The 26,236-nt window shown below is 37.4% G+C and overlaps 1 protein-coding gene across 2 annotated transcripts in view; it reads left to right on the top strand.

The window, feature by feature from the left end:
- LOC121740466 (poly [ADP-ribose] polymerase tankyrase) overlaps positions 1-26,236 on the top strand; it is a 116,180-nt gene that overhangs the window by 7,525 nt on the left and 82,419 nt on the right. The gene's annotated exons all lie outside the window — the stretch shown is intronic.

Genomic DNA, 26,236 nt, shown 5'->3' with positions numbered 1-26,236 from the left:
AAGGAACCTCAAAAACAAAAAGGAGAAAACTATCCATCTTTGTTATTATACTATGTTAACGCGGATGAAGTCGCGGGCAACAGCTAGTCATATATTATATGACACTGAAAGCGCTCCGAGGGATGTAAAGCGGTAATATTACTTTCGTAAAATTCGTTTTTTTTACCATATTTTACGTAAAATATAAATAAATTACGTAAATTACGGTAAAATTGGGTAAAATTCAATTTAACAAGAGTTAAATCGTATTTTGCCTTTTTAGTTAGTAATAATTGCAGTCTTCTTTAAAAAAGAAATAGTCAAAATGTATATGTCCAGACAAATATTACTGAAGTTGGTGAAAACATAAGACTTAATAATCTTATGTTCTGTAAATTCATTTCTCATGAACTGGATAACTACCAAGGCATTGAACGTATGACTATTATGCAAAAATAACTAATAAATAATAATTTAACATCATTAGGACACTTTTTACACTTCTCAAATGTTCTGTCATCCGAGTAGCATTAGCATTTTTGTACTCCGTATTACAAAATATACACATCACATGTTTCCTTTTGTCATGTTCACTTAGCACTTGGATATAATCCCACACTTTTGCTTGATTTCGTGGCATAATTTACTAAATGCACGTATAGTGCAGTCAGTCAAAACAATTGCAAGCAGAGTTGCATTTTGCGATTTTAGAAAAATGAATCATATTATGATTCATATCATGATTCTTCAAATTTTAGCCCCGCCGAACGTAAGTATGTTGCAAGTTGCAACTTGCAACTACACGCTCTTCTCACCCCCCGCTATACTTTTCGCATACATACGTAGCCGGTAATTTTACCGTAATATATATAAATTACCGTAAAATACGCGTATTTTACCAGCGTTTTCGGTAAAATTACGTAATTTTGCAACCCTCGGCTCGCCTCGCCGCTGTCATTCCGATGTAGCGCGGCCCTTATTGCTAGACTGATTTTGATGATTCTTTATTGTGTGTGTTTTGAGAATGGTTTAGAATTTAGATTCATAGTTTGGTTCACTGGAAAATGCCCTTTTAATTATTTTTTGTGTAATGTATGTACCTAGTACGTTATGTACAAAGTACAGACAGGACAAAAGTTTGGGTTGGGTACGCTAGTATTTATAATTTTCTATCTTCCTCTTCCTCATCCGCTTCCTCTTCCGCTTCCTCATCCGCATCCTCTTCCTCATAAAATATCCTCTTCCTCATCCGCATCCTCAAAATTTGCGCGTGACAATTCCTCTTCCTCCTCCTCTTCCTCATAATCACTTCCTCAACAACCCTACATTGAGTCAATGATATTGGATAATGTAATACTAGCTATTTGACCGAGCTTTGCTCGGTATTCGATGAAAATGACATTTTCTAAAAATGATTCCTAGCTAGATCGATTTATCACCCCCAATACCCCCTATATACTAAATTTCATGAAAATCGTTGGAGCCGATTCCGAGATTCCGAGATATATGCAAGAATTGCTCGTTTAAAGATATAAGATATATGTCGCAGCCGACTGGTTTAAATAGCCGTTCAATCAAACAACTTTGACTGAACAACGTCATTCAATGACACGGCTAGCTTTTGAACTGTGACTGTGCTGCGGCAGCAGCCGGCGACCGTAATAAAACACGCCTCATAATTTTTTATTTTTACTTATTGCATTAAACTTTTGGTCACCTCTTAAACTTAATCCGAGAATAATCTTTCAATAAAATACAAAAAGTTTTCCTCTGCTCCCAAATTACATATTAAACTAATGGTCACCCTAGTTAATTTGCCATTATACCAGTTGGCTAAGCGTCGTCTAGCTGTAGTGTTGAACGTTGTAGTCAACAAGTCGACTAAACGACGTAAAGCCGTGTGATTGAATGGCTATTTAAACCAGTCGGCTGCGACATAGACTTATGATTCATTTCTTCCTTGATCATAGATTTTTGACATTTGCTGAGAGATTGGATCCAATACGGTCATAGAAATAGGTGTTGCCAGTCATTTAATATAAAAAAGAGTTTTTAATTTCTTGTTCGTTAATACGTTTCAAATAATGTAATGTAATTATTTTTCTAATTATATACTTGGATAATCTTGCTGAAATAATAAAAAACAAGCCATATTAAAAATGACGATGTCTTTTGACAAATCGAATTCTCTGAGATCTAGTAACCCTGACGTGTCAATACCTGTCAGCGTTAGCGCTCTCCATTGGCTATTGAAACCACATATGACGTAAAATAGGATCAATGAAATATGATAATGTAATACGCAGATATGATCAAATGATCATGATCTATGAATCTATCTAGAAATGATCCAATATAAATATAAGATTATATTTTTTTGGGTTATAATAAAATGAATGTGTTGCTTCTGAAAGAGAGTTTTTTATTTTGTTAAATTCTTGACAAACACTTTATATTACACAAAATACACATTATTGAAAAAATCTTACCTGAAAGAGAAACGACATTCAATGTTTACCAATTTATTACCATTAAAAAAATGTATTACCAATTTCCCAACAATAATTATTTTCGGTTTTTTACTGAACTTATATCTAAAATCATAATGCCAGTCATTCTTTTCGGCCAAAGTCCATCTTCCTCTTCTTCTTCATTAAGCTGACTAAAACCTTTGACATTTGCCATGAATTGTGATGAGAAGCGATGAATAAAAAAAAACAAACATTGAAGAAAATGTAGGTATTTTCTTTACATCTCCCCTCCAGGAGAAAAAAATTCAAACATGAATTTTCTCTCCTATTTCTACTGGAACTAGTTTAGTTATATGAAATAGGTTTGACTCAGTCTTTTTGTGTCCTGTATCTACTTCATAAATTGAATTAGATTTTTTTTCAACTATTTTGTATGGCCCAATTCTCAATTCGTCCAGTTTTCTTCTATTCAATTTATTTCCGTTCTCTACGTATACCATATCTCCAACTTTAAATTCTCTATTTTTTCTTTTTCTATCATAGCGCATTTTGTTATAATTATGTGATTTCAAAGTATTATTAAGTGCTCTTTCTCTATCTCTCATCCAGTCACTGTAAATACATTCTTGGCGTAGCTCATTTGGTAAGATTGTAACGTCTGTCCCATATAACAAATAGCATGGTGCATAGCCAGTTACCGAGTGAGTAGTTTGATTGTATTTTTCTACACATTCATGTGCTATTGTAGTCCATGCTTTTTTACCTCCACGATCATTTATTCTGCACCTTATCTTGTTCACTAGTGTAAGCCGTTCGTTTAGGCCATTGGAGAAAGGTGCGTTCACTGCTGTAAATATCATTGTTATTTTCTTGTCACTAAGAAACCTTTTAAATTCTCTAGAATTTATTCCAGGATACTGGTCAGTAAGAAGTATTCCTATCTCTTCTGTTTCGGTCACTTTATTAATTAGTTTTATAAAATCGTGTGCACTCTGTGTCTTCGATGTTATAATAAATGCATACCTAGTGAAGTGATCAACTAAAAGATGTAGGTATTTCTTCGTTGATCTTGAACCACCAAAACCGCCAATTGTGTCAATGGACACCACTTCAAAGGGTCTTGTCGCCGGGCCTAAATGTGACATCATTCCGTAGCTATCCTGTCCTCTAGTTTTGTTCTTGATGCAAATTTCACAACTTCTACAAATATTTTTTATATTTCTTGTTAAGTTCTTTGTTATATACAGTGAACTAATAGTTCTTAACATTTGCCCAACTCCAATGTGACACAGGTCCTCGTGTATTTTTTTTATAAGTCTAATACTAAATTCTTCTGTTATAATTATTTTCTCTCTGTTTCTTATTTTTTTGTAGTATACATTATGTTTTCTAATTGTTTTATTTTTGTTTCTCTGTATGTCTTCATTGTTATTCTGATCTATTATTATTTCTTCTAAATTAATTAAGTTCACTATTTTTAATTGTTCTTCTATATTTTCTTCTGGTTCCAATACAGGATTTCGGCTTAAGCAGTCAGCTTCTACATTTTCTTTTCCCGGGGAATATTTAATGTTAAAGTCGTACTGAGAAAGGTAATAAGTCAGATCACCTAACTCTTCATCTGTTCTTGCTTTTAAGTTCATATTCTCTAGTGGCTTGTGGTCTGTGTAAACAGTAAATGATTTTCCAATTAACCAGTACTGCCAATATCTCAGTGCCTCTTTTATGGCCAAACACTCTAAATAAATAGCCTTCTTTTTCTTTTGTGCTCCATTTAGTTTTCTTGAAAAATATGCCACCGGTTTTTCTTTACCATCAGTTTGTATCTGTTTTAATACTGCCCCGACACCTTCTAGCGACCCATCAGTATAAATGTTAATTGGTAGATCTTGATCAAATATTTCTAGTATCGGTTGTGAACATAAGAGGCTCTTAATTTTTTCAAATGCTTTTTGGCAATCTTCGGACCAAATAAATTTTTGATTCTTTCTAAGTAAATTATGTAGTGGGTCTAATATTATTGCACTTTTTGGAATGTAGTCGTGGTAGAAATTTATTTTTCCTAAAAACTGTCTTATATTTTTTTGAGTTTTTGGCACTGGGAAATTCCTTATTGAAGCTAAGTTATCCTTCACTGGCTTTATCGAATTGTTTTGAATAATATGTCCTAGGTACTTGACTGAATCTGATGCAAATGTACATTTTGTGAATTTTAATCGAAATCCTTCTCTTAGAATTGCTTCTAGCAACTGTTTCAAGTGAGTAATGTGTTTGTAAATAATAGCTTAGTTTTATTCCCTCTTTTGTTTACACTTAGATTTAAGATTTCATATTAGTAATTCCTATTGGAAAATGTTTATCTTGTGTCTCATTTTTATAATATTGCTGTCCCTTTCGCACGGGAATGTAGTGTGTTTCACACAATTGTTATTGCTGTCTTTCTCGCATAGTTGCACTCGAACTATTGTTGTCTCTTTTTTACATGGCTTTGTTTTACATATTTTATTGTTTATTTATCTTATAAGAATGTTTGTTTACCATTGTATTAGCTTATAAGAATCCCATTTGATGTCATATTATGTGTAAAATGTTATATTTCAATAAACGGACTGCATTCGTTCGACAACAACCGATAGAACCCCACGGGCTCTAACGGTACAAATTTCATATATAAACACGCACTTTCTCGGTGCATACACATTCACTTCCGACAAGCCAAGCAGATGCATGCGTAAGCCCTGCTCCACCACACTCCGCTCCAAGCAGTACCAAGTTCACTCCTGTGTTTCCTTCTCGTCTCCTGCACCTCCTTCTCCAGGAATCTTCCATCCGGCATCCTTCACCCTTCAAGATACAGTCCACTGCTCTGCCACCCGGCGACCACGGCCCCGCCGAGTTTGTCGTGTCGCCAACAACTGGTCCTTCAGAAGCCGGATCACTGCGTCAGCTCGTGAAGAAAGAAGCTCGCCCTGAAGATTGCAGCCAGCCCTGGAGAAGAGAGAAGCTCGCCCTGAAGACGGCAGCCCAGTCCCGGAGAAGAGAGAAGATTGAAGAGAGAAAACACAGGAGAAGAGACGAAGCCCCTGCAGCCAAGGCCAGCGTCTACCTTCTGAAGAAAGAAGAAAGAAACAAGTACGCGCGAGTGTTGGTGGTTGGCTTTGCTTACCTCCACCAATTACTTGGAAGCAATCCTCATTTACGTGCGTGGCCACCTAGCGGTGTTAAACGGCCCCTGCAGAGCGCACGGAAGCATTGTGGATGACCTGACGCCTCCACACACCTACCCAGGTGAACAGTCAGACCCCGCCGGCACGGTACGGTAACGCTCTGGGGCCACAAGTTGGCACGCAACGACGGGTGCGGACATTCCTCCCGCACTCTGATGCACCCGTGAGCGCCCGCGCCCTCTACCGGGAGGTTCCTACCTTCCTGTTCCCTGCATTCCTATTCCCGGTTCGGCGTCACCGCGGTAGCAAGCTGACCGGGCTGTTAGTAGTAGGCTCGGTAGGTCGCGTTACGTATACTTAGGTAAAGACATTAAGTGAAGTGAAAGTGAAAAGTGTTAGTTTTAAGGTTAGGGCCCCTCGTGCGCAATGGAGAACGCGCGTGTGTTGCGCTCGGGCAAGTCCACGCCCTCGCGGGAAGAGACGCCATCGTCAGGGCAGACCACGACCCACGAGACCAACACATGGAGCAGAGGCACCGGCGTTGAAGACACAACGGAGAGCAGCACGCGTACCGACGCTAGGGCCAAACTAAATTCAGTACCCGCACAAATCGACAACGTAGTCGAAAATGTAGGAAGTGCGCCGGGCACTATAGTTAACGTTCCCGGGGACAGAGCGAGCAGCAAATTATCCGCGTTGCAGGCCGAATTAGAGTATCACAACTCCGAACTAGCACGGGCTAGGGCGGCGTCCGCAGCTGCCATGAGTCGCCTGGAAATAGCTAGGATAGAGCTAGGAGAATCCACCGACGCGGACCAGCCACCCAGATCGAATAAAACCCGAGTTGAAGGCTGGATCTCGGAGCAATGTGTTAGGCCGTCAACAAGCGCTCAAAACCCGGGACGAGACCCGCGTCCGACCGAAAACATCGAACCGCGCGCCGGTAACACGTCGCTTAGCGACATGACATTGCTAGCCAACGCGATAGTTCAAGCGGTCAATTCGAGTAGGTCGGAAGCGACGCCTAAATTCATTCATGAGTTGCCCCACTTCGACGGAACAATTACGGAGTGGATGGCGTTTAAATCCGTTTTTAATGACACCGCGGATATGTTCTCGGACATTCAAAATGTAGCTAGGTTAAGAAAATCATTAAGAGGCGCGGCCCGCGAAACAGTTAGAGCTTTGCTATACACAGTATCGGACCCGTACGAAATAATAGATACGCTAGAACGGCGATACGGCAGGCCAGAACTACTTATTCTCTCCGAAATCGAAAACATAAAACGTTTACCCCGTATGACGGAAGACGGGCGCAATGTTAGTAGTTTCGCGAGTAAAATATCAAACACGGTAGCGGCCATAAAGTCACTTAACCAGCCACAATATTTGTATTCTCCCGAGTTAGTGGGTCGAATAGTCGACAAGTTAAATATTATTTTAAAATATAAGTGGTACGAGTTCAAATCTGAACGACCCGGAGCACCGGAGCTCGAATTAATGGCTAGATTTTTAAACATTATGGCGGATCAGTGCGGCGCGATGTTCGCATACGAAACAGCTAGGGAGGAAAGGAGAGGCAAGATGAAACCTCGCGCGGTAAACACGACTCGCACACGGACTCATAGATCGACGCGTTATGATAGCGATAGTTCCTGTGATAGATCAGATTGCGAAGTCACGTACGAGCCGCGTAATACCGTAGCAGCCGCGTTCAAACCCTCAGCTAAAAAGGCCGAACCATTCAGGCCGAAGCATCGCACGCCGCGCCCCGCGACAGAGGCGCCACGCTCCGCGACGGAAGCGCCGTCAAACTCGTCCAATAGAAATAATTGTCCCGTATGTTCAGGCTCCCATACGACTATTAATTGTGCAGATTTTATTAAACTTAGCGTATCGGAAAGATGGGACGCAGCTAAAAATAGTAAACTTTGCTTTAGATGTCTAAATAACTCGCACGGGCGAACTTTCAGATGTAAATATATTCCGTGCGGTATAAACGGTTGCGAAGCGTCTCATAATAAGCTATTACACGGCAGCGGCAGTGCAGCGCCGCCCGCAAGCGGCAATGTTAGCTCAATAAATCACGTTCGTGCGTCAAACACCTACCTCAAAGTAGTGCCGGTTGAGATAAGTGGCCCAGTGGGCACCACCGCTACATACGCCTTGCTGGACGAGGGCTCTACATTGACCCTAGTTGAGCGTACGGTAGCGGACAGTGTAGCACCCAGGGGTCGCAGCCAGCTACTTAAGTTGGAAGGGGTAGGCGGTAACCAAATTGACGACCCCGAATCGTGCAACATATCGCTAACAATCCGCGGCGCGTGTAGTCGAAATCTAGAAAAAATGAACGCAAGCACGATTAGTAATTTGAACCTTACGCCGCAGTCCGTAAGCAAGGACCTAGTTAGACAGTGCAGCCACCTAGCGGAATTAGAAGACGAACTGTGTTACGAGCAGGCTAAGCCTACGATACTTATCGGCCAAGATAACTGGCACTTAATTACGTCTCGACAATTACGTATCGGAAATAAGGGCCAGCCAGTGGCGTCGTTAACTAAATTAGGATGGGTCCTGCACGGGCAGGACGCAAGCTCGCGTAATTTAAATAATATTCAGTTCATAAGTCACGTAAGAACGTCGCAGTCCGAGGATCCCGCGTTAGAATTGATAAGGAATTATTTTAGCATAGAATCGTTAGGTATAGAGCCGCGTAAACCTAAAGCGGATCCGGACGAGCGCGCGTTAACTGTTTTAAATAGAACTTGCAATAAAATGAACGATTGCGATCGGTATGAGTCAGGCTTATTGTGGAAAACCGACAATGAAGTAATGCCGGACAATAAGAAACAAGCTCTAAGCCGTCTGTACAATCTAGAGAACAAATTAGATAAAAACTTAAACTTAAAAATAGAGTATTCGAAACAAGTAAATAACTTGCTAAGTTCGGGTTACGCAGAACTAGTGAGCACCCCAGCCACATCACCTCGCACCTGGTACTTACCTCATTTTTCAGTGGTTCATCCCCAAAAAGGTAAGGTGCGACTGGTTTTTGACGCTGCGGCTAAATGTGGGGGAAAATGCTTGAATGATGCGCTACTAACCGGGCCCGACTTATTGCAGTCGCTTTTCGGCGTTTTAGTTAGGTTCCGCGAAGGAAAAATAGCAGTAGTAGCGGACATCAAAGAGATGTTCTTACAAATAAAAGTGATTGATTCGGATCGCGACAGCCTTCGTTTTCTGTGGCGAGGCGACGATAGAAACATCCCCCCGCGAGAATACCGTATGACCTCGCTTATTTTTGGGGCGGCCTCATCGCCGTGCGTGGCCATTCATGTTAAAAATAAAAACGCGCAAAACTTTAGTTCAGAGTACCCGAAGGTAGCTAAAGCTGCGGAACGGAACTTTTATATGGACGATTACTTAGACTCATTCGACGACGCGGACGAAGCCAGGCAAGCGGTTAATGCCATGTATAGGATTAACTTAGGCGCTTCGTTCGAGTTACGCGGTTGGGCGTCGAATGTGCCCGAAGTAATAAAAGACGTTTCCGATAAGCGAATTAGCGGCGCGACGACTTTAGGAAAAAGCGATACAGAGAGGACTTTAGGTCTCATTTGGAACCACGCTCGCGACACTCTAGGATTTAACGTGAACCTCAGAAACACGCCATCTAGTGTAATTTCAGGGGAAATTTTACCCACCAAGAGGCAAGTCACTAGCGCCGTCATGTCGGTTTTCGACCCGTTAGGATTAGTTTCGCCGGTAACTATGGTAGGTAAGTGCCTCATTCAGGAAATATGGCGTAGTGGCGTAGGTTGGGACGATCCTATAACTAAGGAACACCACATTACGTGGATGTCGTTTATTAATAATTTAAACTTGCTGAAGACTTTCGAAATAGAAAGATACGTACCTGCCCCGCCCTCTGGCGAGGGGGAGTTACACATATTTTGCGATGCTAGCGAAAAAGTTTATTCGGCCGCAGTTTATTTCGTTAGCATGAATAACACAAAGACGGCTAGATTAGTTACGGGAAAGGCGAAAGTAGCGCCGTTGAAACCAATTTCGATACCGCGATTAGAGTTGCAAGCCGCGGTTCTTGGTTCCCGCCTAGCAGAGTCAGTAAAACGGGAATCTGACTACAAAATTACAAAGTCGTATTACTGGTCGGATTCAAAAACGGTATTAGCTTGGATTAGGTCCGATCCGCGTACTTTCAAGTCGTTTGTCGCGCACCGGCTAGCCGAGATCGAAAGTACAACGACCCCGGCCGACTGGCGATGGGTGCCGAGCGCCGACAACGTCGCGGACGACGCTACCAAGGGCATTCCGGTGAATTTTAGTTCGACACACAGATGGTTTACAGGACCTAGCTTTATTTTAGACGACCCCGCGACATGGCCGTGCGAAAAGCGGACCGCGGCTCCCTTACCCCCTTCAGGGGAGGAGAGAATAATTAAGCAGGTTCACGTCTGTGTAGACCATGTAAATAACGATTACTTGCCTAAAGTTGAAAGGTTTTCGAAGTATAAGCGCCTGGTACGCGCTGCTGCCACCGTCTTGCTCTCGGCTGAGGCATTTAAAGCCAAATTGCTCAAGAGAAAAGTAAATACGGAAATCTCTCCTGATCACATCAGACTAGCAGAATTACTGCTTATCAAGAGGAGTCAGAACATCTCGTTCGCGGACGATATAAAGACGATAGAGGCTGGGCAACGACCTCCGAAGAGGTCCCCCTTTCACAAACTTGCTGTGAAACTCGACCGCAGCGGGATATTATACCTCGATAGCAGAGTTAAGGAAGAATATAATCTGCCTGTCCTACATGCGAAGGAAGAATTTACCCGACTGTTAGTGCATCACACGCACGCAGTATTTAACCACGGCAATCACCAAACCGTGATGAACGAGCTCCGACAGCGCTACCACATAATTGGACTACGCAGCATCCTTCGCTATATATGCAACAAGTGTCAATGGTGTAGAACCTACAGGGGAACTCCCTCTAAAATTCCCCTGGGTGACTTACCTCCTGAAAGACTGGCCCATAATCAGCCGCCGTTCACAGCCTTGGCGGTTGACTATTTTGGCCCAATGCAAGTCACGATCGGGCGAAGACACGAGAAGCGGTGGGGCGCACTTTACACGTGCCTCACCACTCGGGCCGTGCATCTGGAGCTGGTGCCTTCCCTATCTGCATCCTCCATGATCATGAGCTTGCGCCGAATGATGTCCCGCCGTGGCACTCCGACGGTCATATATAGCGACAACGGAACCAACTTCGTGGGCGCCGAGAAAGAAGTGACGGAAGCTCTTCGACAAAATGACGACGCGATGAAGGTCTTCGCCTCCGGAAAACAGATAATTTGGAAAAGAATACCCCCTGGGGCCCCGAACATGGGCGGCGCCTGGGAGAGATTAGTGAGATCTGTGAAGGCGGCATTACGAGTCACCTTAACAGAAAAGACGCCCCCAGATGAAGTGTTGCATACGCTGTTGCTGGAAGCAGAACATGTCATAAATACGAGACCGTTAACACCAGTAAATCCTGATCTAAACGAGGAATCACTGACCCCAAATCACTTCCTAATTGGGAGGTCAAGCGGGATGATACCTTTCGGCTCGTATAAAGACTACACAGCAGACAGTCGCTCGTGGAAAGCTGCGCAAAAGTTGGCCGAAGCGTTCTGGGCTCGATGGGTAGCAGAGTACAAACCCCAATTGATGCCTCGGCTCGGCAACCCGCAGCACAGCAACCTCAACCCCGGAGACATCGTTATAATATGTGATAGAACGATGCCCCGTGGAATATGGCCTAGAGGTGAAATAATAAAGACTTTCCCAGGTCCAGACGGGCGGGTTAGAGTAGCAGAAGTCCGTACAGCCGCCGGACTAATTCGTCGCCCAGCCTCTCGTCTGATTCTCGTAAGCAGCCAGGAATAAAACGTTTCGGTGCTTGCGCACGAGGGGGAGACTGTAAATAATAGCTTAGTTTTATTCCCTCTTTTGTTTACACTTAGATTTAAGATTTCATATTAGTAATTCCTATTGGAAAATGTTTATCTTGTGTCTCATTTTTATAATATTGCTGTCCCTTTCGCACGGGAATGTAGTGTGTTTCACACAATTGTTATTGCTGTCTTTCTCGCATAGTTGCACTCGAACTATTGTTGTCTCTTTTTTACATGGCTTTGTTTTACATATTTTATTGTTTATTTATCTTATAAGAATGTTTGTTTACCATTGTATTAGCTTATAAGAATCCCATTTGATGTCATATTATGTGTAAAATGTTATATTTCAATAAACGGACTGCATTCGTTCGACAACAACCGATAGAACCCCACGGGCTCTAACGGTACAAATTTCATATATAAACACGCACTTTCTCGGTGCATACACATTCACTTCCGACAAGCCAAGCAGATGCATGCGTAAGCCCTGCTCCACCACACTCCGCTCTAAGCAGTACCAAGTTCACTCCTGTGTTTCCTTCTCGTCTCCTGCACCTCCTTCTCCAGGAATCTTCCATCCGGCATCCTTCACCCTTCAAGATACAGTCCACTGCTCTGCCACCCGGCGACCACGGCCCCGCCGAGTTTGTCGTGTCGCCAACAGTGTTCTTCGAATGATTTAGAAAATATTAAGATATCATCGATGTAATTCACAGCAAAATCAGTCAGTTTATATTTTCGAAGTATGTTACTTAATATCCGCTGAAATATTGCTGGTGAAGTCTTCAAACCGAACGGGAGACAAGTCCATTGAAAGTGTCCTTCTTGTGTGACAAATCCAGTCTTTTTCCTGTCTTCCACTCTTAGAGGTATTGACCAAAAAGCTGAATTTATGTCTAGGCTTGTGAAAAAATTGCAATTTCTTGTTTTTATCATAATATCTTCAATTAATGGGAACGGCTGAGGTTGTGGTACTATTATCTTATTTAAATCCCTGAAGTCCATACAAAGTCTTGACCTTTTATTTTCTTCCTTCTTGAATGCCAAAGTTACCGGTGCCGCAAAAGGACTGTAGGACTCTTCTATAAGTTTATTCTCTAATAATTTTGCAATCTGTTCTGCTATCTCTTTCTTATCTTGCATAGTACATCTGTATGGCCTTTTGCAGCAGTATTTGTCCACTAACAAATCTATTCTTGCTTCATAATCTTTAACTCTTCCTACGTCATACTTGTTTTTGGCAAATACTGATTTATATTTTCGTATTAGTTCATTAATTTCTTCCCTTTTCTCTCCATCTAAATGATTCACTTTTATTTCAAACTTTTGTATATGCGCATTGAAATTTACATATTTTTTTTTACATCTGTCACCCTCACTTTTCTCTTTACTTATCTCTTCCTCTTTTTTTTCAGTCTCTTCATGTAAGTATTGTTTATGTGTTATCTTTAACTCCTCGTTTTGTATAAGCTTGTATTTCTTTATTATGTCTAATCCTATTAAAAATTCATATCTAAAATTTGGGTCATCAATTATGTAAACATCTACATTTTCTTCCTTGTCAAAAATTTTTATCTTTATATTTGTCATAGTCTTTTTAACACCATTAATAGTTACTAAATTTTCTTCATTTAAACTATTTTTCTTGTTTTTTTAATTTTAATAATTTAGAATTAATAAGAGAAACATTCGAACCTGAATCGTATATTCCATATATTTCCAAAGTATCATTTGATAACAGTTTGACTTTTATTAATGGTGTAACTAGTAGTTTTTTTTCTCCGAGTCATTTAATTCTGCTTCTATTACTGAATTGTTTACATGTCTTATAGGTCTTTTAGTGTACTTATCATCGTCTTTATCCTTAAACCAACATGCAGCTTCAGCGTGGTAACGAGTACCCTTATTTAACTTTTCACAAGTTTTGCATGGAGTACGTTCTTCATACTTATTATTTATCTTTTGATTTTCATATTTTCTGTAGGCCCCAGTCCTATTTTTATTCAGCAAATGCTCATATTTTCTCACTTCATTAAATAGATCTACTGTATCCTTCAATGCTTCTCTATTTATTTTTTCTAGTACAATCCTTGGCAAACCTGCCGCAATAACATCTACAAGTGTACCCGTATCTATTGATCTCCTCATATCCAGCATAAGTTTTTCCTTTTTTATGGCATAGTCTACCAACGAACCATCCTTGTATTTAAATAACAAAGCATAGGTCACTTGGCTCCAACCTTGGTCTGCAAATGATTCACAAAACTTATTTTTCCATGTTGTCAAGTCTGAGTTAAGAGTAAATTTTATTATCATTGAACTGTACCAATCAACACAAGTTTTATCCATAAATAGTCTGAGTATTTCAATTTTTTTCTCATCCTCCATAATATCAAAGCGCGAACATTCCCTTTCAAAAATATCAATCCATTGGCTTGGATTTGAGTTTTTACTAGTAAATTTTTCAATGACAAACTTAACTTCTCTGCGATGTATTTTAAATTATGTTTTTTTAAATCTTGTGTGTTCTCAATTAATTTTGCGAACACTTTTTCCAATGAGTCCGTGTCTTTTACTAATCCTCCAGATGCTTGCTTTTGTTCAATTTCTTCTAGATATTGCTCTCCAAATTGTAAATTACCGTCTTCATCTATGTACACTTTACTTAAATCATCTGTCATTGTTATCCAAACTTTTCGTGTCTGATGTCTTTTTTTTAAACTATTTTTCACATTATTGTACGCGGCTGTCTTTTTCAACTCCTTGTGAAGACTAGCAGGCTGCAGTTCTTCCGGAATAGCAAACACTTTTTCATCCTTTGTTGTAATTGAGGTTATACAACAGATGTTTGATTTCCCATCACTCGCCGCCAAAATTGCAAATTCAAAACGTAACTTCTCCATAATTTTCTTCTTTAAAGTAGTTCAATAAACAAAAATGTCGTTTTATAAGATTATATCTTTTTGGGTTATAATAAAATGAATGTGTTGCTTCTGAAAGAGAGTTTTTTATTTTGTTAAATTCTTGACAAACACTTTATATTACACAAAATACACATTATTGAAAAAATCTTACCTGAAAGAGAAACGACATTCAATGTTTATAATCTCTAACACAAAAAATGTATTACCAATTTCCCAACAATAATTATTTTCGGTTTTTTACTGAACTTATATCTAAAATCATAATGCCAGTCATTCTTTTCGGCCAAAGTCCATCTTCCTCTTCTTCTTCATTAAGCTGACTAAAACCTTTGACATTTGCCATGAATTGTGATGAGAAGCGATGAATAAAAAAAAACAAACATTGAAGAAAATGTAGGTATTTTCTTCACATAAATGATAATGTAATACCCCCCTAAGATAGTAATTTTTTTTTTAATGAAATACGCAACCGAGCAAACGGGTGACCTGATGGAAAGCAACTTCCGTCGCCCATGGACACTCGAAGCATCAGCTGCGGGTGCGTTGCCGGCCTTTTAAGAGGGAATAGGGTAATAGGCGAGGGTAGGATGGGAAAGGAAGGGAATAGGGGAGGGTAGGAAAGGAAATAGGGTAGGGGATTGGGCCTCCGGTAAACTCACTCACTCGGCGAAACACAGCGCAAGCGCTGTTTCACGCCGGTTTTCTGTGAGAACGTCGTATTTCTCCGGTCGAGCCGGCCCATTCGTGCCGAAGCATGACGTATAACTTTATTTTCTTGTTAGCTAGTATGTCTTCTTGCCAAATCGGCTAAAAAATTGGTAGAGGATGTGGGTGCAGAGCTTGGACCTGGTTCGGTCGTTTTTGCTGCAACAGGTACCGAATTGGTAATATTTTTTAGAACAATATATTTTTGTATTCTGAGTTTCAATATACTGGTCAATTTCTTTAATTGCATGAAAGCGGCAGTCTAACAACGATGCTGCAACAACTATGTCATTCGAAGGAAATCGGTATTGTAACTTGAATAGCATGTTATTCTTCAGTCTTCTTAAAATCACGGGCTCATTGTCGTGACATTCTTCAAGCAATATTTTGAGCTCTGATTTGAAAACCAATGCTAAATTTATGGTAGATTGGGTTTCTGAATTATATATAAAATTTCTACAATTTGCTTGAATTTTTCTAAAAATGTTATTAAATCAGCTATGAGCTGGTGTTCGTAGTCTTTGAGTTGGTAACTATAACGTCCTATGTGGCTATGTCTCTTAACATGTCATTAATAGGCCGGCGATTCGCTTTATGGTTTAAACTTGACAGCATCATAAGTATACTATGCAATCTAGTTGGTGTGCTCGTTTTAATTGTTGGCGGTGCAGAAATCCACCGCCAACAATGAAAACGAGTACACCAACTAGATGTATGCTGCGTCCGTATGCTGCTCCAGAGGATCTCTTTCATCACTAAATTCACTTGATGGAATCGTTTCGTCCGAACTTTCAAGCTGTTCTCCAATTTCATTAATTGTAAAAAGCAAATCACGTTGTTCACTACTAGCAGCAGCTTCAAGTTGTGGTGCTCTGTATCGTACATATTTTACAATTTTTGCACATTTTGATAAGGATATTTACCTCTTCTGTTTCTTGAATGCCGTCAACCGTTACCAAGTTATACAGTGCGTGCCCAAGCCAAAAGTGGTTTTTTACTTCCAGCAAATTGGCAGCCCTCTTCATCTTGCTACCTGCGTCCGTCACCAACACAACCTTTGATTGTTAAATTAGAAATTCATGTAAAATTTCTTGAATTTAATCTCTTATAGTTTTGCCTGTATGTTTTCCATTTACTTGTTTGGCAGCCAATGTAATTTTTTAAAATTCCATTTCTTCAGTAATGAAGTGATATGTACAAGTTATAATATTCCGCCGTCTGTATCGGTCGGTCCAAATATCGGTAGTTAAAGCCCCAAACCCAAACTTCTGCTTATGAATGATGGTTTTTACGTAGGCCACCATGCTTTCGTAAACGTCTTCAAGCCCTTCCCGCGCTTTGTTGTATTTCTTAAAATCAGCATCAGAAATTACTATATTGTATTTCTTAAAAAAGTCCTTCATAAATTTATCATCTATGCTGTCAAATGGTATAAGGGATCTTGCAAACCATAACGCAAGGACGCGAGCAAGCTTTCGTCAGATTTTTTAGCTGGTCTTCTTTGTACGGAGAAGAATGTCTCGATAGGCGCAACCTTTGACTTCTGTTGAGTATATTCCAATCTATGTTTATCTTTCAAATGGCGGAGTAAATTGCTAGTTGCATTGTTCTTACTAAGCATAGGGATCGTGCAGAAACTATAGAGGGCATCGTAATTCGACAGCAGCGACACGGTGCGCGTAAAAGAAGTAACTTGTGAGGGAGTTTGGCTTCGCATTCTCTTTGACCTCGGATAGTTTATAAGTGATTTTTTATGTTTTAGACTATAAAATGATCTAAATTATTAAAGATGGGATTCTACCCGTAAACAAAAATCGAAAGCGTGAATAAAAATGTATAAAGCTTATCTACTTAAAAGAAAATATCTGAAAAAGTAATTAGTAGCATAGGAATAAAAACTTTTTATACAGGGTGTAACAAAAATAAGTGATAATAATTTAGGGTGTGTACGTGTTCCTTGTAGAAAGTTCACTGTGAAGGTAGCAGCGCTGAAAGACCAACATTTTTTTCACTTTTGTATGGGGAAACTCGTGACGCTCGGGCCCTTGCCCATACAAAAGTGAAAAAAAGATTTCGTCTTTCAGAGCTGCTACTTTCACAGTGAGCTCTCTACAAGGAACACGTACACACCCTAAAGTATTATCACTTATATTTGTTACACACTGTATAGTTCGAAATAGTTCATTGAACATTTACAATGAGTTCAACACTGATGAAAACTATACAAACTATTATTATTACATATCGATGGCCCCAACGAATAAACGTGCAATCGAACAAAGACAACTTTTCAGGAAGACAAAAAAAACGTTTGGAACCACATAACTTTGACTACATAATAAATAGACAAATATAATGTATACTTAATCAAATTAAAGGTAAAAATATATTTCAGCTCATATCGATACCAGAAGTATCAATTAATGTAAGGGACAAAACACTGTTTTTCAGGAGAGCCAAAAAACGATTTTATTTTTTTAAATCTCTCTATAACTTTTTACTGTTGCTTCCAATTTCAATTGTGTTTAGAACAAAGTTTCTTAGAATTTTCTCTTCTTTCATGCTATAAAGTAAATATTTTGGAATACCAAACGGCTTCAAATATAGCATGTCCCTTACATTAAAAAAATATGTTTAGTTGTCCCTTAAGCTACTAATATTTTTTGTGTAAAGAGTGCCGTAAGCAGCAAAATAAATAGAAAATTATACGAAATTCTATTGTAATGAACTCATATAGTATTGCAGTTTAATGTAAGTATAGATTTTCTACTAAAATTATAGTATTTTGATAATAGGTTCATTGCATGATGAATGTTAGTTTCAGCTATCACAGATTTAAATGAAATTTAGGGATACAAAAATAAAACGTTTGCGATTTATTGTTAATATTTTTTATTTATTTTCAACGACGGATAAAGAAAAAATGTTTCTGAGACTTAATCAACAGTCTTATTTATTAAGTAATGGAATGAATGTACTGGAAACAAAAGAAAAATGAAAAAATATGAATTGACTGAAAAAAATTAAAAAAATACAAATATATAGGGTGTAACAAAAACCCAAATTTTTTTTTCACTTTTGTATGGGCAAAGGCCCGAGCGTCACGAGTTTCCCCATACAAAAGTGAAAAAAATTTTTGGTCTTTCAGCGCTGCTACTTTCACAGTGAACTCTCTACAGGGAACACGTACACACCCTAAATTATTATCACTTGTTTTTGTTACACCCTGTATATATATATATATATATATATATGTCGTAGGATGATTTGATAAATCCGTGTTTTCGCGAAATCCCTAGAATTTTATATCAAATCATCCTACGACATCGTAGGATGATTTGATAAATCGAATTTTCGCGAAAATTCTAGGGATTTCGCGAAAACACGGATTTATCAAATCATCCTACGACATATATATATATATATATATATATATATATATATATATATATATATATATATATATATATATATATATATATATATATATATATATATATATATATATATATATATATATATATATATATATATATATTATTACAAGAATAATTATAAATAATAATTAGGAATGGACAGATTATGATGATATAACGATTAGTAAGTAAATTAAACTATATCTTCATCGTCGTCAGTTTCAATGAGGGTATCTTTAACTGGCGATTATTCGGAAGGTTTAAATATTCAACGTGAAATCTTTTTGGTATTATAGCGGTTTCACATAATTTTTTGAGATCATTGTATTTCGGAATGGAAATTGGAAGCCTCTCTTTATATAGAGATGGTAAATTGTCTGTGTTCCATTGACTTACGGCCGTTCCCAATATTTGATCTATCTCTGGTTTTGCCCTACTAGAGATAGGAATAGCTCACATTAGACATTAGATACATATATTTTATGTCAATTGTGAGCTATTCCTATCTCTAGTAGGGCAAAACCAGAGATAGATCAAATATTGGGAACGGCCGTTAATATGTCATTGCTAGTACTTTCAGTTGCAGATACATTATTGCTGTCTATATTTTTTGTAATTTTACCGCTAGCAGCACTTCTTTTCCTAACCCCTTTACCCTTTCTTCTTGCGTTAGAATTCTTTGGAAGTAATTCTTTGGAGAGCTCTATTTCGTAAGTATCACCAGTCTCTAACATTGTATATTTAACTTCAATTTTCGTCAAAGCATTTTTTTTAAATGTGCACACTCTTATGTTTTTCATACGCAGATCTTTATTTTTAAGAGTAGCTTGAGTGAATACAGAATCTGCCAGACCCTGAAAGTTAATGAAATCTGTATGTTCTAAGACACTTACGTTTTATGGTTGAGGCCGTTTTCTAGCACTCTCTATGAAACTTGGCCATTGCGAAGGTGCCCAAACAATTAGCTTTCTTACTTCCCTCTCAATAACAGCATGCATGCTGTCAACTGGCATATATGTGTGTCCAGCTAGAAGGTAATTAATCTGAATAACTTTCAGATTTTTAGATTGTACCAGGAAATATTTGATCATTGAAAATATAACTTTATTCTTATTTTGCCCCGTGCAATTGTCACAGTATAATAATACTGTGTTCACTGCTCTGTTATCGAGTTCTTTTAAGTAGTTATACAGACATGTTGCTATTTCACAACTTCCTCTTTTACCATCAGCCTCACCCCATATGTAACAGTATCCATTCTGGGTTCCACTCTCATATACTGTAAAATTGAACACAGCATACTTTCTGGAATAATACAACTGCATACTTTCACCGTACGGTGTCGATAAAACTTTTTGAAGATCGAAACTAGATACAACAAACGTGCTATCGCGTTTTTTATTTTGATGAATATGAAAGCGTTTATAGGTGGCTTCTTTTTCCAATAAATAAGCTTGTAACTGTTCATTAGTAGTCATATCCAGATTATTTTCGTTTTTAGTACAAACGAGACATTTGTCCTTCTTGGGAACATGAAATGCATAGTTATACTCTTTAAACATACTTGTAAATAATTTTTCGCTCAAATAGTTTTCGGATCTTTCGTTACAATATTTAATGTACAACCTGTACAAGTTCGATAAGTTCTTAAATTGCTCTGGTAGATACAATTTCGAAGATTTTTTCTACTGTAGTGAGAAGGTAAAGCCGGTAATGCTTCTATGTATTTTTTTGCGTTAAGTTTTGTATTCTCGTCATATTTATTTGGTGCTGTACGTGTTCGACTATCTTCACAGGATAGTCCTTCTTTTGTATGGTTTAATATATACAAAACGTAAGTTTGGCTTATATCGAGAGTCTTCAGTATAAATTGTAGGCAAACCTGCCTCCGTCCTTCGTCTTCGTTTATAAAGTACTCATATGTTAAAGAACGTCTACTAACTGCGTTTTTAGTCTTCTGACGTTTTACACTGATTGGTCTGGAACATTGGACAATCCAGTCCCGTTTTTTTTCGTCATTAAGTGCCCAAAAATAATCAAATATACATTTCCTCCTTTCTTCTGAAATTTCGTAACATTTCCTACTACATTTACCCTCTTTACATGGATTTTCTTGTAACTTTCGGGCTTCTTTCAAAATTACCAGATATTGTCTCGTAGGATAAACCTTTTTCTTTAAGTTGTTTTCGTGACTTACGTTTATTTTCAGGTTTTTTTTGTTTCTTGGGTATGATTTCTATTTGGCTTGTTTTTGTATTACTTTTTTTGACTTGGTTTTCTTTCTTTTTCTATTTTTCTCATGACCTTCTGAATCACCTGAAGATTCTTCTTTGTCTGACCAAAGATTAGAACTTCCCGAAGAAAAGTCTTTATCCTCGCTATCTGTTAAAAAATCCATACAAGATTTCATGAATCGTGACGTTATACGACGTTTTTTGTTTGAATTAACTTCAGTTACGACTTCCTTAAGAGATACGTTGTTATCGATTTCGCTTGATGTGAAATCATTACAAGAAGCATTAAAATTTGTGTCCAAAACATCATCATGATGTAGGCCTTCAACCATCATAGTGTCTTTGTTTGTAGTATCAATTGCTATTACATCTGTAAGTATTGTTGGAGATAAGAAAGTTTCACGACTTCCATTTTCCTCTTGCGATGATGTTTCGAGAAACATTGAGCAATCAGCGGAGTTCTCTGTTGTCTCTGTTGGCTTATGCATGACGTCTATATAATCATTAGCCAATGATAGTGGCTGTATATTCTCGAGAGAATGAATGTGCGATCACAAAGCCATCACAATTGGATGCATCAGTTTCTGTTTCAACGTTTAGAGGTGCTTCAATCGGGTCATTCATAACATCGGATAATACGTTTAAAGGATTTTCAATGACTTGACTGCATGGGTAATTATTAGTGTTTTCAATAGTAATAGTTAAACTTTCATTAGGTTTATTAAAAAAAGAATGCGTTCGACACAATGAAATAGTTGATGTGTTTATGATTTCCATGTCATTTTCAACAGAACACACGGAGTCATTACTGCTATTTACAATAACGTTAGGTCTATTTGAACTTCTTGTGATAAACTGTGTTTCTGAATCTACATCACTATTTTCTATAAAGCTTTCTGAAGAATCTTTTTTGTTTTGAGTAGACCTAAAAAGGAAACATGAATACGATTAGTACAGTATTAGATTTGAGACTTTAGGTAGACTTATTGTAGGGGAAACTGGGGATACTTGATCACCATTTTGGTTTTTTGCTTATATTTTTTTCAAATTTAGTTCTATAAAAATAATAAATACATGTTAATTACAACATGCATGTTAATTACTGTTCCCCATTATTTGATTATTATATTTATGAGCGCTTCATTTTTTTTTTGCATTTTCCCAAAACTTTCCTAAAGGAACAAGTGTCCCATATTCTGGGAGACTTGATCCCAGTAACGGGTAGACTTGATCAACGGGGATCAAGTCTCAATAATGCAAACTTTAAATAAATGAAAACCCGGTTGGGTTATAAAAGTATAATTTATTATAAAAAAATTATAAATATTTAATTACAATTAGCTTTATATGTCTTAAGTATTAATTTTAGTGACTATTGAGTCTCAATCTCAATATAAGTTCTACATTTTCATAAATCTAATAAGTATTAACAGGTTTTATTGAAGGATCTTGTAATAACTCTATTAATATCACAAATGATTAACTCTTAAAATAGAGCTTCAAAAGTCTTAACACTTCGTGTCTATATGAACTGACCATCACCTAAAGGATAGACTTACATTAGCAACATTTGAAAATCACTTTGGTACTTAAATAGCTTCTAATACTCAAACTTTTTAAATCACTTACTATCATTAACTCTCTTTATATCAATCTCAAGGAAATTTAACAAACATAAATAACTTTAGAAACAACTAGAAACTACTAATAATATCTCAGGTATTCATATCACAAATTTGCATTGCAAGATCTAAGTCTTATCTAATCAAAAAGTAACAAATAGTTTTAATCTAAATTTAGGAACGTGTGCACTCTTTTTAGGTAACAACTTAACGTTGAATATTAAATTTTCTTAAAGATTTAGTAAAATTAAATGAGATCACTCGTTTGCTGTTAGACTTGAACTCAGGTGGATTTATTTTTTTTACTATTTGGTATCTAGCCACTTCAGCAACATCGTCTTTTATAGGCCACTTGAATTTATTATCGCCAATTATTTTTGCAAATTTTATAATGTAACCAGAATCTGTAACAGACTGAATTTGTCCAACATAACGATGTACCAAATTTTTCATTGATATTAAATTTACAATAACCCAATCGTTAGTTTCTGGTGACATGTCATTTCCATGATCATCTTCAGATTCACAACTAGATGAAACATCATATTCGTCATCATTTTCATCTTCAGACATATCATAAGTAGAATCTGGTGATGGAGGAAGATGATAATGAATTATCTTCCGATGAAGATTTTTCCTTCTGCGTAAACCCTTTAAAGTTCCGTTTAACTCTATTCACCTTTTTGTCGACTGTTTTATTTATCTTTTTGTTCTTTTTTTCTCTTCTTATTAATAGTTCTTCAACCAACTTTTCTTTTTCAGGTGTATCAGTCAAGATTTTTGTTGACCCTTTTTTACGACCTTTCTGGGTTACCTTTCGGCAGCCTGCTTTCGGGAATGGTTTTATTTCCTCAGGAGTCTTAAAACATTTCAAGGTTTTTGAACAACCTGATTGTGGACTTGTTGGAGCAGCTCTCTTTTTAGGAGTTTTGTGTGTACTAGATATCAGGATCTCATTTGGATTGACAGAGTTTGATGTGAATTGTTCCCGTATAATCGCATCTTGTGTGGTATTTTCAGGTTCTTTCGGGTTAATCTCAAAGTCTTGATGTGTCAATGTTGCGTCAGATAGAATTGATGGTGAAGCTGATCGTTGTGGAGACAAAAGTTCACAGTTTTGTGATTGCTCATTCTCATCAGTGCATTCTGGATTTGTTTCAGTAACTAAAGGCCTGTCCGTAACATACGACGAGAGAAATTCATCATCAGTGAAAATGTCTTTATTGAAGGGATAAATCCCAGTTACTCGAATATTCTGAGGTGTAAAAGCTTTTGGTAATGATTTCCCAAGTAATTCCGATGTTTCATAAATCGTTATAGTTTTGCCAGGATTCTGGTCCATCCAATCGCTACAAGCAGTATCATAATAGGCTTTGAATGGTCCAAACACTGTTCTGTCTAAAGGCTGTGTTTTATGAGACGTGTGGGGAGGTATTGTCAAAAGACTTATACCATTCTCTTTGGCGAAGTTTAATGATTCTATGCTTATATGACTGTCATGATTATCCATTATAATCAACATCGGACACTCAACTGAACATTTGGTGTTTTTTTTTAAATGTTGTAAAAATTTTAGAAAATTTTCAGCAGTCATCCAGCCTGAAGGAAATACGCTCGCATTTGTACCTGCAGGTGCACCGTTCAACATACGATCTTGCCAGTTCTTGAGTGGGAAGATCATGAATAGAGGAATGTATCCTCCCATTGCATTTATAGCACAGCACGCAGTTACCAATTCACCACGTTCACCTGATGTCATCTTCCTTATTTGCTTTACACCTTTAGTAGCAACAATTTTCTTAGGTTTATGTACAGTATTCAGCCCCGTCTCGTCAATATTCCAGATAGCTTCCGGTCCAAAATGATACTTAACCAATACTTTTTGGAAATTTTCAAAAAAACAGCTAATGTTATGTTTATTGAAGTTTAATTTGATTATAAAAATTATTACCAAAAGTATTATGTACATCATCTTTACCTTGTTGAATGAATTCAGCATGTAAAATAAAATTTACTTTAAAAATGTTATGAGTTACAATTGAACGTTCAATTAATTGACGTCGAAAAAAACGTTTTTGATAGAATTCATAAATATTTCAGGGGTTTGGAAAGTTGTTTCAAAAGTTTGATTAGATTTATTACAAATTCTATACGTGATAATTCTTTGACCGAAAGCAGACTCAATTACGGAAACATTTTCAGTTGTACAAATCTCTTTTGTTAAATCAAAAATTAATCTTTGAATGGGTTCAAAGTTTTTGTTTGTTTTAGAAGTGTATAATTTGATTCTGGTTTCGGTATTTTTCCAATGTTCATTCGCGGGGATCTTTGATATTTTATTCAAATCGTAAACCTCAATTTTTAACGAGGAATTTTGTTCATCGTCTGCATTGGTAGAGACGAATGCTGTGCTTCCATTCTTTTGCATCCGTGAAACTGACGACGATAGCTTTTTCTTTTTGCTTTTTTGGACGTCAAATAGATCATCTAGCCTTGCAAGCGGTGATGCTGATCTTTTTTTACTCGGGTTGGATATTATTTCTAAGTCAGTTGTTTCACTATCAGGTGATGTGAAGTAGAAGGCTTTGTAAGTATTTTCTTCAAAATTGTTCTGTAAAATTAATTAAAATAACTGTTAGAATACTAAAATTAAAAAATACATAAGTCATATGAAAAAAAAAAAATAAAGATATCTTACCTCCATATGTATGAACACTAAAAGGGGCATGCCAAGTCTCCATACAAATTTTGGCCCACAGTGCACACCTGTACTGTGTACTGATAATTATAGTAGGCAATGGCAACAACTAATTCCTAAAAGAAGGTTTATAAAAAACTTGGCATTTTTAAGTTATTAATTATTTTGTATGTTATATAAGCATAAGTTATATGATATATTATGTGCAATGTCATTTTATAAATTATTTTCATTTATCTGAATGTACAATGTAATAAAACAATATTATATTTTAGTTTTACACATTTATTCATCAATCATCATCATTATATACTACTAATACTTCATCTAAAAATTGAGCCGGTGGAAAAATATTGTTTTCATGCCGTGCCCATCCTAAATACCACAACACAGTCATGACGTGGGCACAGCATCCTACTGTTCGACGGCCTGCAATACAATTACAGTAATACTGATTAATTGCTTCACGGCCTGTATTAATTGTATTGTATAAAATATACACAAAGTATACTTTGCGACTAACATGCCGACTAGCAATTCTTGCCCTTAACAGAAAAGAATTAGGTCCAAATATATTACCCTCCATCATTCTGTTTCTAACATTTGTGCATATTTCAATATGATAGCACCCATTAAACCTCCTATGCTCTCCATAGTAGGAGCGAGCTTGTTTTAATTGGTAAGTCCCGCATGCAATCAACGTTAATTCGTTTATATTTAATCTAGGAAATTCACTAATATTTTCATTGCTCACAGTAATATTTTGAAAATCTGCTCTTACTCAGATTGTGATCTCTTACATAATCACACAGATCATTATTTCTATTCATGTTTCGGTTCACTATATCTAATATTTCAGCAGCATCCTCTCTATCTTGAACTCTTAAACTATATTTATTAATAAGAGCAGCAGCCACGGAAAAATCAATCATGATGTGCTTAGAAGCCCTGTTGAAAAATAATTGTCTGAATATTTTGAATTTTGTCTTAAATATGCCATTTACAACCTCGACTACCCAGCGACATAATGTTACAGCTCTTGTCTCGTTAGCATCCCGAGTTG

The sequence above is a fragment of the Aricia agestis genome, chromosome 3 (genome assembly GCF_905147365.1).
Source record: "Aricia agestis chromosome 3, ilAriAges1.1, whole genome shotgun sequence".
NCBI lineage: Eukaryota > Metazoa > Arthropoda > Insecta > Lepidoptera > Lycaenidae > Aricia > Aricia agestis.
Note: the sequence above shows the minus strand (reverse complement) of the source record. Positions and strands in the feature narration are given on the sequence as shown.